We start from the raw sequence: 13,672 nt of genomic DNA on the forward strand, positions 1-13,672 counted from the left end.
ACAATTCTGTTATTTTATGCTCACCATGGAGAAAAACTAATGCAACACAGAAAATCAGACAGACACAAATTATGCACACTTACACTCAAAGTGTTTATTACCACATAAGATATAATTATGTTGATTTGAAATGTTTGCTGCTCTGACAGTCTAAAGATTATTAGAGTTAGGTCTAACTTTTGATTAGAGACAAAAGCTTTTGCTGAATTCCACAGCAGCATGGAAAGTGGGTCTGTGTAGAAGGGTGGCCTCATTTTCCATTCTGGTGAAACTTTCTGTGAAACCTTTATTAGTAAAAGTTAAAATGCCTCAACTGGATAATCTATAATTGAGAGAATAAGGTAACTAGTGAAGACTTAATCCTCTTAAGTCCTTAGTGGAATAATATAAAAAAAAAGGTTATTTTGCTTAGCATATGACACTTCTTATTATAATTCTCAATAAAGTTCTCTTCTAGTTTATTTGCTGTTTTCCAACAGTGAGTAAGCTTTCTCTCCCTTTCTATGTCTCAGATGAATGACTTCATGTTTCTACCCTAAATTACTTGTGTCTCCAAGACACTTCCCCATATACATGAGTCTGTAGCTGTGAGGGAGTGGAGCCATTTTTGAAGTAGATTCTATATCTAGTTTCCATTTCCTCCTCTTCACAGTTTCTCTTTAGGGTACTTTATCTTCCTAGGATACTTATGGTAGTAGTATTTAGATGGGAAAACACACACACACACACACACACACACACACACGCACACACACATACATACACACACACCCCTGAACTCCAACCTCTTAAATTGGTGAGTAGTTTTGCCCTTCTTATTTCTTTTTCCATTTTTTATAGTTTTTTGCTTAAATAATTAATATAGAAACTCACAAAAAATGTTACTGATAAGAAATAGTAAAAGAAGTAGGCCCTGGCCAGTTGGCTCAGTGGTAGAGCGTCGGCCTGGGGTGTGGAAGTCCCGGGTTCGATTCCCAGCCAGGGCACACAGGAGAGGCGCCCATCTGCTTCTCCACCCCTCCCCCTCTCCTTTCTCTCTGTTTCTCTCTTCCCCTCCTGCAGCCAAGGCTCCACTGGAGCAAAGATGGCCTGGGCGCTGAGGATGGCTCTGTGGCCTCTGCCTCAGGCGCTAGAGTGGCTCTGGTTGCAACAGAGCAACGCCCCCTTGTGGGCGTGCCGGGTGGATCCCGGTCGGCGCATGCGGGAGTCTGTCTGACTGCCTCCCTGTTTCCAGCTTCAGAAAAAAAAAAAAAAGTAAAAGAAGTAAATGAATAAGAATTTATAAGAATTTAAAAAGGCATGCATAGTTTACAGATATAATATTAAGAGGGAAGACCAGAAATTGAAAATGACACCCACATTTGTTCAGCTATTACTACTGTTAGAACTCACTAAGTTTGGACAAGTTATTTACCTTTCTTAAAGTAAAAATTCTTTTTATGTGAAATAAGATTCTTCAATATTTTTGTGATTAAATATTTTTCTTAATTGTTTAGAAAATTAAACAAATATTGATTTAAATAGTAACATACTGTTTGGCATATAGTAAAATCTTTATTTTTATCTTTATTAATAATAGCTGTTATATTGTCTTATAAACATTTACAAATAACAAACAATTTATTTATAATGGGCAGAAGAGATTTTTACATTTTAGTTCAATAATATTTATTGAGGGTTTACTTTGTGCCAGTTGCCAATCCAGAGATTAGACATAAAGGAACATTTAGACATATTCTTTTTCCTTCAGAAGTTAGGCCAAGGTTACTAAAGTTGCATAAGAAAAATTTTTTCATGGTGTACTTTTATAAGTTTTAAAGATTATATTAGTGATTATAAACTTTAAATTGCAAAATTTTCTTAAAACAGTGGTGTAACAGATAGGATGGGTCTAACATTGCCTTGATTAAGGCAAAATATTTTCACATTTTAGAACAGATGCTAAAATACAAAATATTTTTGATTAAAATAGTATATTATTTTGTTCTGTGGTTCATAGCAATTCATTTTATTTTTTATTTTTTTTTAAGATTTTTTTTTCATTTTATTTATTCATTTTTAGAGGGGGGAGAGAGAGGGAGAGAGGGAGAGAGAGAGAGAGAGAGAGAGAAGAGACAGAGAGAGAGAGAAGGGGGGAGGAGCTGGAAGCATCAACTCCCATATGTGCCTTGACCAGGCAAGCCCAGGGTTTCGAACCAGCATCCTCAGCATTTCCAGGTCGACGCTTTATCCACTGCGCCACCACAGGTCAGGCTGCAATTCATTTTATAAACACTGAGAACATACAAATGAGCCCTGGCTGGTAGGCTCAGTGGTAGAACGTCAGCTGATTTGTGGAAATCCCAGGTTCTATTCCCAGGCAGGGCACATGGGAGAAACGACCATCTGCTTCACCACCTCACCTCCTCTTCATACTCCCTCTCTCTTTGTCTCTCTCTCTCTCTCTTTTTCTCTCTCTCTCTTCCCCTTCTGCAGTCATGGCTCAAATGGTTTGAGCAAAGTTGGCCAGGGGTTTGAGGATGGCTCCATGACTTCATCTGACTAAAATAGCTCAGTTGCTGAGCAATGGAGCAGAGGACCCAGATGGGCAGAGCATCATCGGTAGGGGTTTGCCTAGTGGATCCTGGTAGGGGTGCATGCGGAGGTCTGCCTCTCCACTTCTCACTTAATAAAAGAAAGAGAACATACAAATTAAATCTACTGTGTTACAAACAATACAGTTAAATAAGATAGAGTTGTGCAATTAGTTAACGTAACAAGTTACAGGTAACTTATGTAATATAAAATGTGCTATAAAATAGGTTTTTAATAAATGCAATGAGAAAACATAATACACATAACTTTGTGTAAGGCATGTGCTCATTTGAAAAATCTTTGTAAAGAAGATAATTTGTGTGTGTGTGTGTGTGTGTGTGTGTGTGTGTGTGTGTGTGACAGGGACAGAGAGAGAGAGACAGATAGGAACAGACAGACAGGAAGGGAGAGAGATGAGAAGCATCAGTTCTTTGTTGTGGCACCTTAGTTGTTCATTGATTGTTTTCTCATATGTGCCTTGATCAAGAGGATACAGCAGACTGAGTGACCTCTTGCTCAAGCGATCTTGGGCTCAAGCTGGTGAGCCTTGCTCAAACCAGATGAGCCCACAACCAAGCTGGCGACCTCTGAGTTTCAAATTGGGTCCTCCACGTCCCAGTCCAACTCTTTATCCATTGTGCCGCTGCCTGGTCAAGCAAAAGAAGATATATTTCAACAATAATATTTAAAGAGGGAAAATTTATTTTGGGTTTACAGAACAGCACAAGCAAAAGCTCAAAGGGACCCCTAGCAATGCAGAGAGCATTTAATTTGTTCATTTAACAAATATTAGAAAACAAATCTCTATTCCATTTCATACAAAATGACCTTGTAAATTTATACCTTGAAGCATTTTTCTGTTTTAATATAAAACAATGATTAATAAAATTTTAAAGGAAAAATTTAGATATAACTATGCAAAAAACAATAGAGTATATAAAAATAAACACATTTGTGGAACAGTACAAGGTCAATGGAAGTGCAGAGGGAATTGGTCTGTCTGTCTCTGGGTTCAGTCAGTGAGATAAATTGCTCCCTATTAGGTGGTAGAGAAGAGTTAAACTCAGTAACTGAAATCAGGGGCTGTGTGTGTGTGGGGGGCTCCCTTCTTACAAAGAGGGAAAGATAATGGAAGACATGGAAGACAGAGGAAACTATTAAAGCCTTGTGGCTCCAAATGCAATCAAGCCCCAAGATGACTTTGTGATAGTTAATGTAAAGTTCTTATGTCTCTGTTAAATAATATCTAATCTTCAATATGAGATATAGACTTGATGTGAGGGACCTAGGAGAAGCACCACAAAACTAGACATGTAGAAATAAGCAGAGAAACATACCTTGCTGTTTGTCCCCAAATACAAAAATTAACTGAAAATTGATTAAAGATCTAAATATAAGACCTTAAACTATAAATTACACAGAAGAAAATATAGAAACTAAACGTATGGGCTTTGGTGTTAGAGAAGACTTTATGAATTTGACCCCAAAAGTGAAGGAATTAAAGGCAAAAATAAATGAATGTGACTATATAAAACTAAAAAGCTTCTGCACAGTAAAAGAAACCATCAATAAAACAAAAAGTCAACCATCTGAACGGTAGATGATATTTTCAAACAAACTCCGACAATGAGTTAATATCCAAAATATATTAAGAACTAATACAACTTAACATTGAACAAACAATCCAATTTAAAAATTGGACACCCCTAGCTGGTTGGGTCAGCAGTAGAGTGTCAGCGCAGTATGTGGAAGTCCTGGATTCGATTCCTAGTCAGGGCACACAGGAGAGGTGACCATCTGCTTCTCCATCCTTCCCTTTCTCTTTCTTTCTCTCTCTCTCTTTCCCTCCTACTGCCATCATTCAAATGAGGAGGTTGGCCTCGGCAGGTTAAGGACCTCAGGCCTAAAATAACTCATTTGCCAAGCAATAGAGCAGCAGCCCCAGAAGGGGACTGCCAGGTGGATCCTGGTCAGTGTGCATGTGGGAGTCTATCTCTCCACCTCCCTGCCTCTTACTTGATAAAAAAAATTGGCAGAGGACCTGAACAGATTCTTCTCCCAAAAAGGAATATGAATAAATGGCCAACAGATATATGAAGAGATGCTCACCTTCCCTAGCTATTAGGAAAAAGTAAATCAAAACTACAATGTGATACCATCTCACACCTATTAGAATGACTGTTATCAACAAGATAAGTAATAACAAGTGTTGGAGAGGTTTTACAGAAAAAGGGACCCTCATTCATTGCTGGTGGGATGTAAACTGGTACAACCCACCTTATATTGGAAAACAATATAAGGGTTCCTCAAATATTAAACATAAAATTACCTGTTACCCAGCTATCCCACCTTTAGGAATATATCATAAGAATCCTAAAACACTAATTCAAAAAAAGATATGCACCTCCATGTTTATTGTAGCATTGTTTATAATAGGCAAAATCTGGAAACAGCCCAAGTGTTTGTGAGTAGATGAGTGGATACAAATCTATGGTACAAATACACAATGGAATACTATACGACTATGCAAAGAAGAAGATTATACCTTTTTCAATGGCATGGATGGAGCTGGAGATTATAATTCTAAATTAAGTAAGCCAGGAAGAGAAAGACAAATACCATATGATCTCACTTATGTATGGAATCTAATTAACACAATAAACTGAGGAACAAAATAGAAACAGAAGCAGGGTCACAGGAAACAGATTTGCAGCTGTCAGGGGGGAAGGGGAAGAAGGAATGGGTTCAAAAAAGGTCAAAGGATTAGCCAGAAACATATATACATAACACATATATACAGACAATAGGATAGCAATAGCCAGTGGGAAAGGAGGGGTGGAGGTAAGGGAATTAGGAGCAAAAGGGGTAAAATGGGGGTGGAAAGAGACTTTGCATAAGACATAAGAGGCATATTAAGGTGTGTAGAGGGTGTTATATTGAGTGGCACACTTGAAACCATGTTAACACAATAAAGTGAAAAAAAAATTAAGAACAGAGTTGCCATATGACCCAACAACCCCTCTTCTGGGCATCTACCTAAAAAATTTGAAAACATTGATCTGCAAAACCATATACACCCTTGTTTATTGCAGCATTATTCATGGTGGCCAAGACATGGACACAGCTGAAGTGTCCTTTGATATATGATTGGTTAAAGAAGATATGGTATACCATATATAGACAATGGAATACTACTCAGTCATAACTGACATTTGCTACAACATGGATGGACCTTGAGAATATCATGCTTAGCACAATAAGTCAGATAAAAAAAGTTAAGAATCATATGATTTTACTCATATGTAGGCTATAAAACTGAAAGCAACAAATGAACAAACAAGGCAAACAAATAACAAGAACTCATAGACACAGATAATATTATAATGGTTACCAGAGGGAAAGAGGATGGAAGTAGTAAAGGGTAAAAGGGCCAAATGTGTGATGACAAAAGATAATTTGACTTTGGGTGGTGAGTACACAATGCAATATATAGATCATCTATCATAGAAATGTACACTTGACCCATATAATCTTATTAACCAATGTTACCTTAATACATTTAATAAAAAGGAAAAAGAAAGATATCCTGGAGAGAACTGGTAATTCTTAAAAGCATGGGGGAAAAGCCCTCGTAGTGAAAAAATAGTCAAGAAAATTAAAGTACTATGTAAATTTAGTGCTGAAAAATTTAAATAGTAGAGCAATCATAAATATTTTTAGATATGTATGTTTAGGATTTTCAGGGAGGTGAATGCAGGTGAATAACAAAGAAATAATGAAATAAAATTCTGGATGAAATTAAATGAAAGAAAGCTGGATATGAAAATAATAAAAAATTTGAAAATTAATAATATAGCCACTGATATTAAAAACCCTACAAATGACATATATTTTGATTAAGACACAGGCAGAGAAGAATTAGCAAATTGAAAAGAGGTAATGAATAACTCACTTGGAAAACAACAGAGTTAGATATGAAAAATATGTATATAAAGAAGCAATTAATATACTTGGAGAATACACTGATAGCTCCTGTATACAACTAATAATTCCAAATCGAAAAGAGTACATTGTAGCAAATGCAAAGGAACAATAATTAGGCTGAAATCAAACTTTTCAGAAACAGCATATGTCAGAGATGCATCAATATAACCAGCTAAATTAAAAAAAAAAACAAAAAAACCCAAAACCCTGCCGATCAAAATTACTACTAAGCTACAGAAAAACCATCATACAGAACTGCCTGAAATCTAGGTGGCTAGAAGTCCTACAACTAGGAATTTAAAGAAAAAGGCCCCATTGATACTGCTAGGAGAGGCTGGTCTCACATTCATGTGTGGCAGTTTAAAACCAGAAAGAATTTTGTTCATTAGATTCCACATATAAGTGAAATCATATGATACTTGTCTTTCTCTGACTGGGGGAAAACTTGACTTGCGGTGGTGAACACACAATGTAATGTATAGATGATGTATTGTAAAATTGTGCACCTGAATCCTGTATAATTTTATTAACCAATGTCACACCAATAAATTCAAAAAATTTTAAAAGAAAAAAATAAATAAAATCAAGGGAGATATATTGGCTGTGGTGGTACTCCCTGAGGAGTGAGGGGTCCCAGCTCTATACCAGGCCTCCCAGTCCAGGGTACCAGTACCAGGAAGAGAAGTCCCCATAACCTCTGGCTGTAAAACTCAGCAGGAAATGTGGCTGAATGACAAGGAACTGGAGTCCCAAGCAATTCCTCGTAAGGGGCCTATACACAGAATTATTCATATCACTCCCTCTAAACTCCAGTGCTAGAGCAGCAGTTTGAAAGGAAACAGGTACATATGAGAAAGAACTCAGTTTTCTGGCATCAAGGCAAGAGGTGAAGGAGAAGTTTTTTGCCAAACAGAAGTGTTAGCAGAGGCCATTGTTTTTCTGAGACTCCTCCCTCCAGCTTCCACAGTGCCAACATATGGTCACCATATCTGAGGATCCTCAGATCAATCTGGCTCACATGTTTTGCCACACCTTAGTGATTCCCTGAGATCCTGCCCCACCCAACCTGCAGGCCCATCCAAGCCATTTCCTGTGACTTTTTCATACAACTGGCCTCTCTTGCCTTATGCTCCAGACTTTCCATAAAATCTCTCAAAGAAGTAACATTGGGCCTCTGCATACTTTGAAATTCTTGCTAAGTGATCCCAGACTTGGCACTAGTAGCAGCATACTGTGGTTCACAGCTTAGCCTTTGTTGGTCACCTCCAAGTCCAGCAAAAGTTGCAGCCATTTGCAGATCATTCTGTACTTTGTGCCTTGTGGCCCCAGATAGGGCACAGGCAGTGGCTAGCCTTGTACCTCCTGGAGGGCCCCAGAGCCAGTGCACATGGTGGATAGCTTCAGACCATACCAGATTACAACCTTATCCACTCCACCAGCAACACATGTAAAGAGTAGACTTGGTGAGCACCAAATCCTCACTGAAGCAAGTTCCCTATAAAGTAAACTCCTGCACAACAGCTTCTCCACTGTAGTTGTACCTGGTCCTTGCAGCTGACTGGCTTTAGAAGGTCGAACCCTCCCAGTGACACCAACAACAATCAAGGCTCAACTAAAACAAAGCAGTTCATACAACCTACACAAGGAATCATCTGGAGCACCCAGTTCAGGTGATTGAGGAGGCTGCTCTACTGGGCTCTGCATGACACCTACTATATAAGGCCACTCTGCCAAGTCTAGGAGACATAGAAGCTCTAGTTAATATATAGAAACAAACAAAGAGATGCTGCCAAAATGAAAAGATAAAAAAAGAATTACAAATAAAAAAACAGGAGAAGTCTCTAGAAAAAGAACTAAATTAAATGCAGGCTAGCAAAGTACCAGATACAGAGTTCAAAAATAATGGTTATAAGGATGCTCAAGAAATGTAATAACTTTAACAGCATGAAAAAAAGTAAAAAAACAACAAACAGAAACCATAAAAAGAACCAGTCAGAAATGAAGAATAATTTATAAGAAATCAACAGTAGAGTAGATATAGCCAAGAATCAGATCAGCAATTTGGAATATAACAAAACATAAAAACACCAAATCAGAACAAAAAAAAATCTAATATAATGAAGATAGTGTTAGGAGCCTCTGGGACAACTTCAAGTATACCAACTTACATATCATGGGGATGCCAAAAGGAGAAGAGACAGAGCAAAAAGTTGAAAACCTATCTGAAAAAAATGACAAAACACTTCACTAACCTGGTGATTGAAATAGACATAAAAGTCTAGGAATCACAGAAAATCACAAACAAAATAAACCCAGAGAGGTCTATGCCACACATCATAATTAAAATCAAAAGGTTAAAGACAAAGAATTTTAAAAGCAACAAAGAAAAGCAGTTAGTTACCTTCTAGGGAGCTCACATAAAACTGTCAACTAATTTTTAACAAAATCTTTTCAGGTCAGAAGGGAATGGCAAGAGATATTCAGAGTGGTGAAAATCAAGGACCTACAACCAAGCTCCCCAGCAAAGCTCTCATTCAGAATCAAAGACATATAAAAAGCTTCCCAGACCAGAAAAAGCTAAAGGGATTCAATCACCACCAAGCCAGTATTATATGAGATGCTAAATGATCTTCTTTAAAAGGAAGAAAAAAAAGGTTTTAAAATATGTATAATAGCATAAGGAATATAGTCAATAATATTCTAATATCTATGTATGGTGTCAGATTTATTGGGATGATCACTTAGGTATGTAACGTCTAATCCCTGGGGTGTATGTACATCTGAAACTAATATAATAATGTTTGTCAACAGTAATCAAAAAGTTAAAAAATAATTTAAAAATAGAAAATAACTGCCAACTTAGAATTTTACACCTCATTTTAGCCATACAAATACTAAGCGAGATTGCAACATTGAGACACTAAAAGGATGACTGAACTGAAATAAATGGAACATATGCAAAAAATTTTAGCAAATTTGTAAATTCAATAATATACTAATTGCAAAATATAATAATCATACCTGTATTCTTGTGTGTATTTAAAACAAAAGCAATGTTGGTTAGTGGCTAGCTAGAACAGGCTAAGAGCTTTATGAAACTATTGACTAATTTTAGGCTTCTTAGAAAAATTTCCATAGCTGTTCAAATTGTTGGCTGCTCCTGGCTGAAAACTGAGTCTCTATTAATGAATTGTTTCCTCACCCAATGACAATTATTGAAGGAACCCCACATTCAATAATTGGTTGATGTGGAGATATAAAGTTCTGTCTTTTTTGTATCAAAATTGGATAACTCTGAAGAGTCATTTCAACTCCAAAATATCTCAAAGGATCTGCTCAGGTCTCTGTTGCAATTGTATCTCAGTTTAACTTTGTCCTCTGCCTAACGCTATTTTCCTATTTCCTTAGAGTATTTCTCAAAAACCTACAGTGTATATGTCTGTAATATAGTCTGTTTCCATGGAACCTGACTGATGACAATTGAGAATCAGAAGTGGTCCCAGGAAGCAGATTTTAAATGAATATTCTCATTGATGAGTTGACAGTGAGAACCCATGACTGCTGGTAAATGGAGTACTGAAAACTGGAATGGTACAGCAGTGACCAAGTAAAATTTTACTAGTGATTACCTAGGATTAGATATCCATGGGAGAGAATGCACTAGCAAAGATAATATTCAGGCATTGAGAGATTTAAAAGTAGTAACTATATGTATCATGGAATTGGCTGACTTTTACTATTAGTGAGAAAGAAACAAATGCATGGTAGGCCTTTTTGTATTCTGGAGGAAGCATAGTTCAAATGAGAATGCACAAATTGGCAAATGTAGGTTTACAGTTGCATTATGACATTCTTTTGAGTTTTGCATGTCTTTTTCTACAACAACAACTGTGAACCTACTTTTGCCCACCCCCTGTATTGCTCTGATACATTTACTATCTAGGCTACAGGACAAACAGTCTTACTACTTGGGCTATATATCCTTTCAGGAATATTAAAGGTATATTTGAAGAGAAAAGACTGAAATTTAAGGCAAGCCCCAATAGAAAAATCACAATGTAGACTCAGAATTTCAGAGCAAAACTGTGGTATTTGCTATAGAGAACTTTTTAAAAATAGCCTCTGTCATGCTTCTGGGCCTTGGTTGAGAGGAAGTACCTGATCATGGAAATTAAAATAAACGTGATCAGTGCTAAACCGGATGAACTGTGTTTGTCAGAACTTTCATGTTATAATGTTAAGAAGGCCCAATAAAATCCATTAATAATATGGAAGTGGGATCAAACAAAATTGGGGCCTGAAACTACAGAAAAGCTTTAAAATCAAGTGTCCCAAACCTCATGCCATCTACTATCTATGGCTAATTAGGGGGTTTCTTATTACCAGATAAAAAATAAGGTAAAGCATAATTTTTTGATGAGTTGACTTGCTTACTTCCTGGTAAAGTTGAAAACTGACTGTTTAGGAGTGGTCCTGAAAGAGAGTTGTGAACAAAAATCTGTGGACAAGTCCTGCCGCGGGTGGGGATGATGGAGAAGCAGAGACCCGATTCCGGGGACCAGGTTCAGTGACGCAGATTCACTTTATTCAGGAAGTAAGCTAGCTTATATACATGGGTTCAGCCTATAGGGTGTTACAGCATGTCCTTCATAGCTAATGGCTGAAAAGATCAGGGAGCTGCGTGGTTGGTGCTAAGTCACTTCCTTATAGCAGGTGAGCTCCCTTCCTGGGTATGCCCAGGAGGGTTCTGGGAGCTGGAATATTCTCACAGCATTGCATCAGCCACAGCTGCTAGGAATGTGCTCTGCGCTCCACCCACAAAAATCCTTTCAATGGGAAGAGCTTTAGGTGGTACCTGTGGTAATTTATTTTATGTGAAAAGAAAATAGCCCAATAAAGAATAAACATGAACTTATGGGCAGTAATAAATAGTTTGTCTGGTGATGTGGGGCCTAGGAAAAGAAAGGACTGGAGGATTGAGAACAAGATATTCTGGAAAAAAAGCATGCAGCTGGAGTCATGGAGGTTGGCATGAGGTTCTTTATATCAGAACTAGTATGGAACAAAGAATATCCACCATAAAAGAAAGGCTCCAAACAATTATGTAGAAAGAATGACTCAGCCATTTGCTCTCAGCCAGCTGTTGTCTTTGTCTTACTTTAGTGTTGCAATGATGGGTCTGTGAATAGAGTAATTGCAGTGGCATGTGTAGTTTATACATGGACCTTAAAGAATGGGATTTCACTCACCAAACCTGATCTAGCTACTGCTGCTGTCAGATGTCAACACCAACAGCAGACTTCAAGGTTGAGCACTATCCATTGACTAGATCAACCTGTACCTTGGTTTCAAGTTGATTTTAAAAATCCCTATCCTCCCAGGAAAGTATCAATTCATTTTGACTAGACATTAATTCTGGGTATGAGTTTGCCTTTCTTGTCTTTAAGACTTTAGCCAGTCCAGATTGATTCAGTGACACCAAATATAAAAATCACTTCAGATAAATGGAATATTTTGTAACAAGGAAGGTGGGGTTGCAGCAGATGACCACTGGATCAATGACCTATCATATTCCACATGTACCAGAAGTTGTTGACCTGGTAGAGCAATGAGCAGTATTGTTAAGTAATTTTCCACTTTGTTGATATATATTATAATTTATAATATATCTGGTTTATTTTCACTGTTTTTGGCTATTACAAATAAAGCTTCTGTGAACATTCATGTTTGTCTTTATGTGGACATTTATATTCCATTCTCTTGGGAAGTATAATTGCTTTCAAAATGGCTTAAAAGTGAAATGGCTGGGTTGTAAGGTAGATAAGTTTTTAACTTTATAAGAAACTACCAAATGGTCTTCCAAAGCAGCTTAACATTTTGTATGTCTAAGAGCAATGTTGAAAACTCCAGTGAATTCACATTTTTTCTAGGATTTAGTATTGTTAAATTTTTTTTATATCATTCTAGTAGATATACAGTGGTATTTCATTCTGTAAGATGTTGCATATCATCTTGTGTGCATATTTACCATCTACATCTCTTGTCCAATTTATTTTAAATTATAAGAGTTCTTTTTTTTTTTCACTCATTGAGAGGAGGGAAGGCAGAGACATACTTTTACATGTGACCCAACTGGGATCCACCTGGCAAGCCCACTAGGGGGCAATACTCTGCCCATCTGGAGCACTGTTTTGTTGCTCAGCAACTGAGTTCTTTTTAGTGCCGGGGAAGATGTTATGGAGTCATCCTCAGCACCTGGAGTCAACTTGCTCCAATCAAGCCATGGCTACTGGAGGGGAAGAGAGTGAGAGAGAGAGAGAGAGAAAAGCAAGAGGAGGAGGGGGAGGGTGGAGAAGCTGATAGGTGCTTCTCCTGTGGGCCCTGAACTGAAATTAAACCCAAGGCATCCACACACTGAGCAGATGCTCTATCAATGAACCAACCGGCAAAGGCCTGTAAGAGTTCTTTAAATATTGTATTCTGGATTCAAGTCCTTGTTTAGATACCTAAAAACTTTGTCTTGGAAAACTTTTCTCCAGGTTTGTTGCTTCTCTTTCCATTTTAATAACTGCATATTTTGAAGAGCAGAAATTTTAAATTTTGGTGAATATAATTTATCAGTTCCTCTTCCATCATTTGTACTTTTTTTGTACAAACTAAGAAAATATTACTTAACTTAATGTCACAAATATTTTTTATTTTATGTTTCCTTTTGGGAATTTTAGTTTTAGATGATATGTTTAGGTATGTGATCCTTTCCAAATTACATATTCAAACGGTACTAGGTAAGCATTGTGATTTTTTTTTTGCCTGCATATGTTCTATCACCATTTACTGAAAGCAAAATTATCTCTTTATTAAATTAACATGACATTTTGTCTAAAATAAATAAGTCATATATGTTTAGATGAAATAACTGTTAAAAATAACTAAGTGTTTTTTTTAAATATAATTTTATTTTTTTATAAATTTTTATTAATTTTAATGGGGTGACATTAATAAATCAGGATATATATGTTCAAAGAAAACATCTCCAGGTTATCTTGTCATTCAATTATGTTGCATACCCATCACCCAAAGTCAAATTGTCCTCTGTCACCTTCTATCTGGTTTT

General features: G+C 36.9%; 1 non-coding gene across 1 annotated transcript; it reads left to right on the forward strand.

The window, feature by feature from the left end:
* The first annotated feature begins 910 nt into the window (after positions 1-910).
* Positions 911-986, forward strand: TRNAP-GGG (transfer RNA proline (anticodon GGG)). The gene has a single exon. It is a non-coding gene; the product is annotated as a tRNA-Pro (tRNA).
* Positions 987-13,672: the final 12,686 nt, after the last annotated feature.

The sequence above is a fragment of the Saccopteryx leptura genome, chromosome 3 (assembly GCF_036850995.1).
Source record: "Saccopteryx leptura isolate mSacLep1 chromosome 3, mSacLep1_pri_phased_curated, whole genome shotgun sequence".
Taxonomy (NCBI): domain Eukaryota; kingdom Metazoa; phylum Chordata; class Mammalia; order Chiroptera; family Emballonuridae; genus Saccopteryx; species Saccopteryx leptura.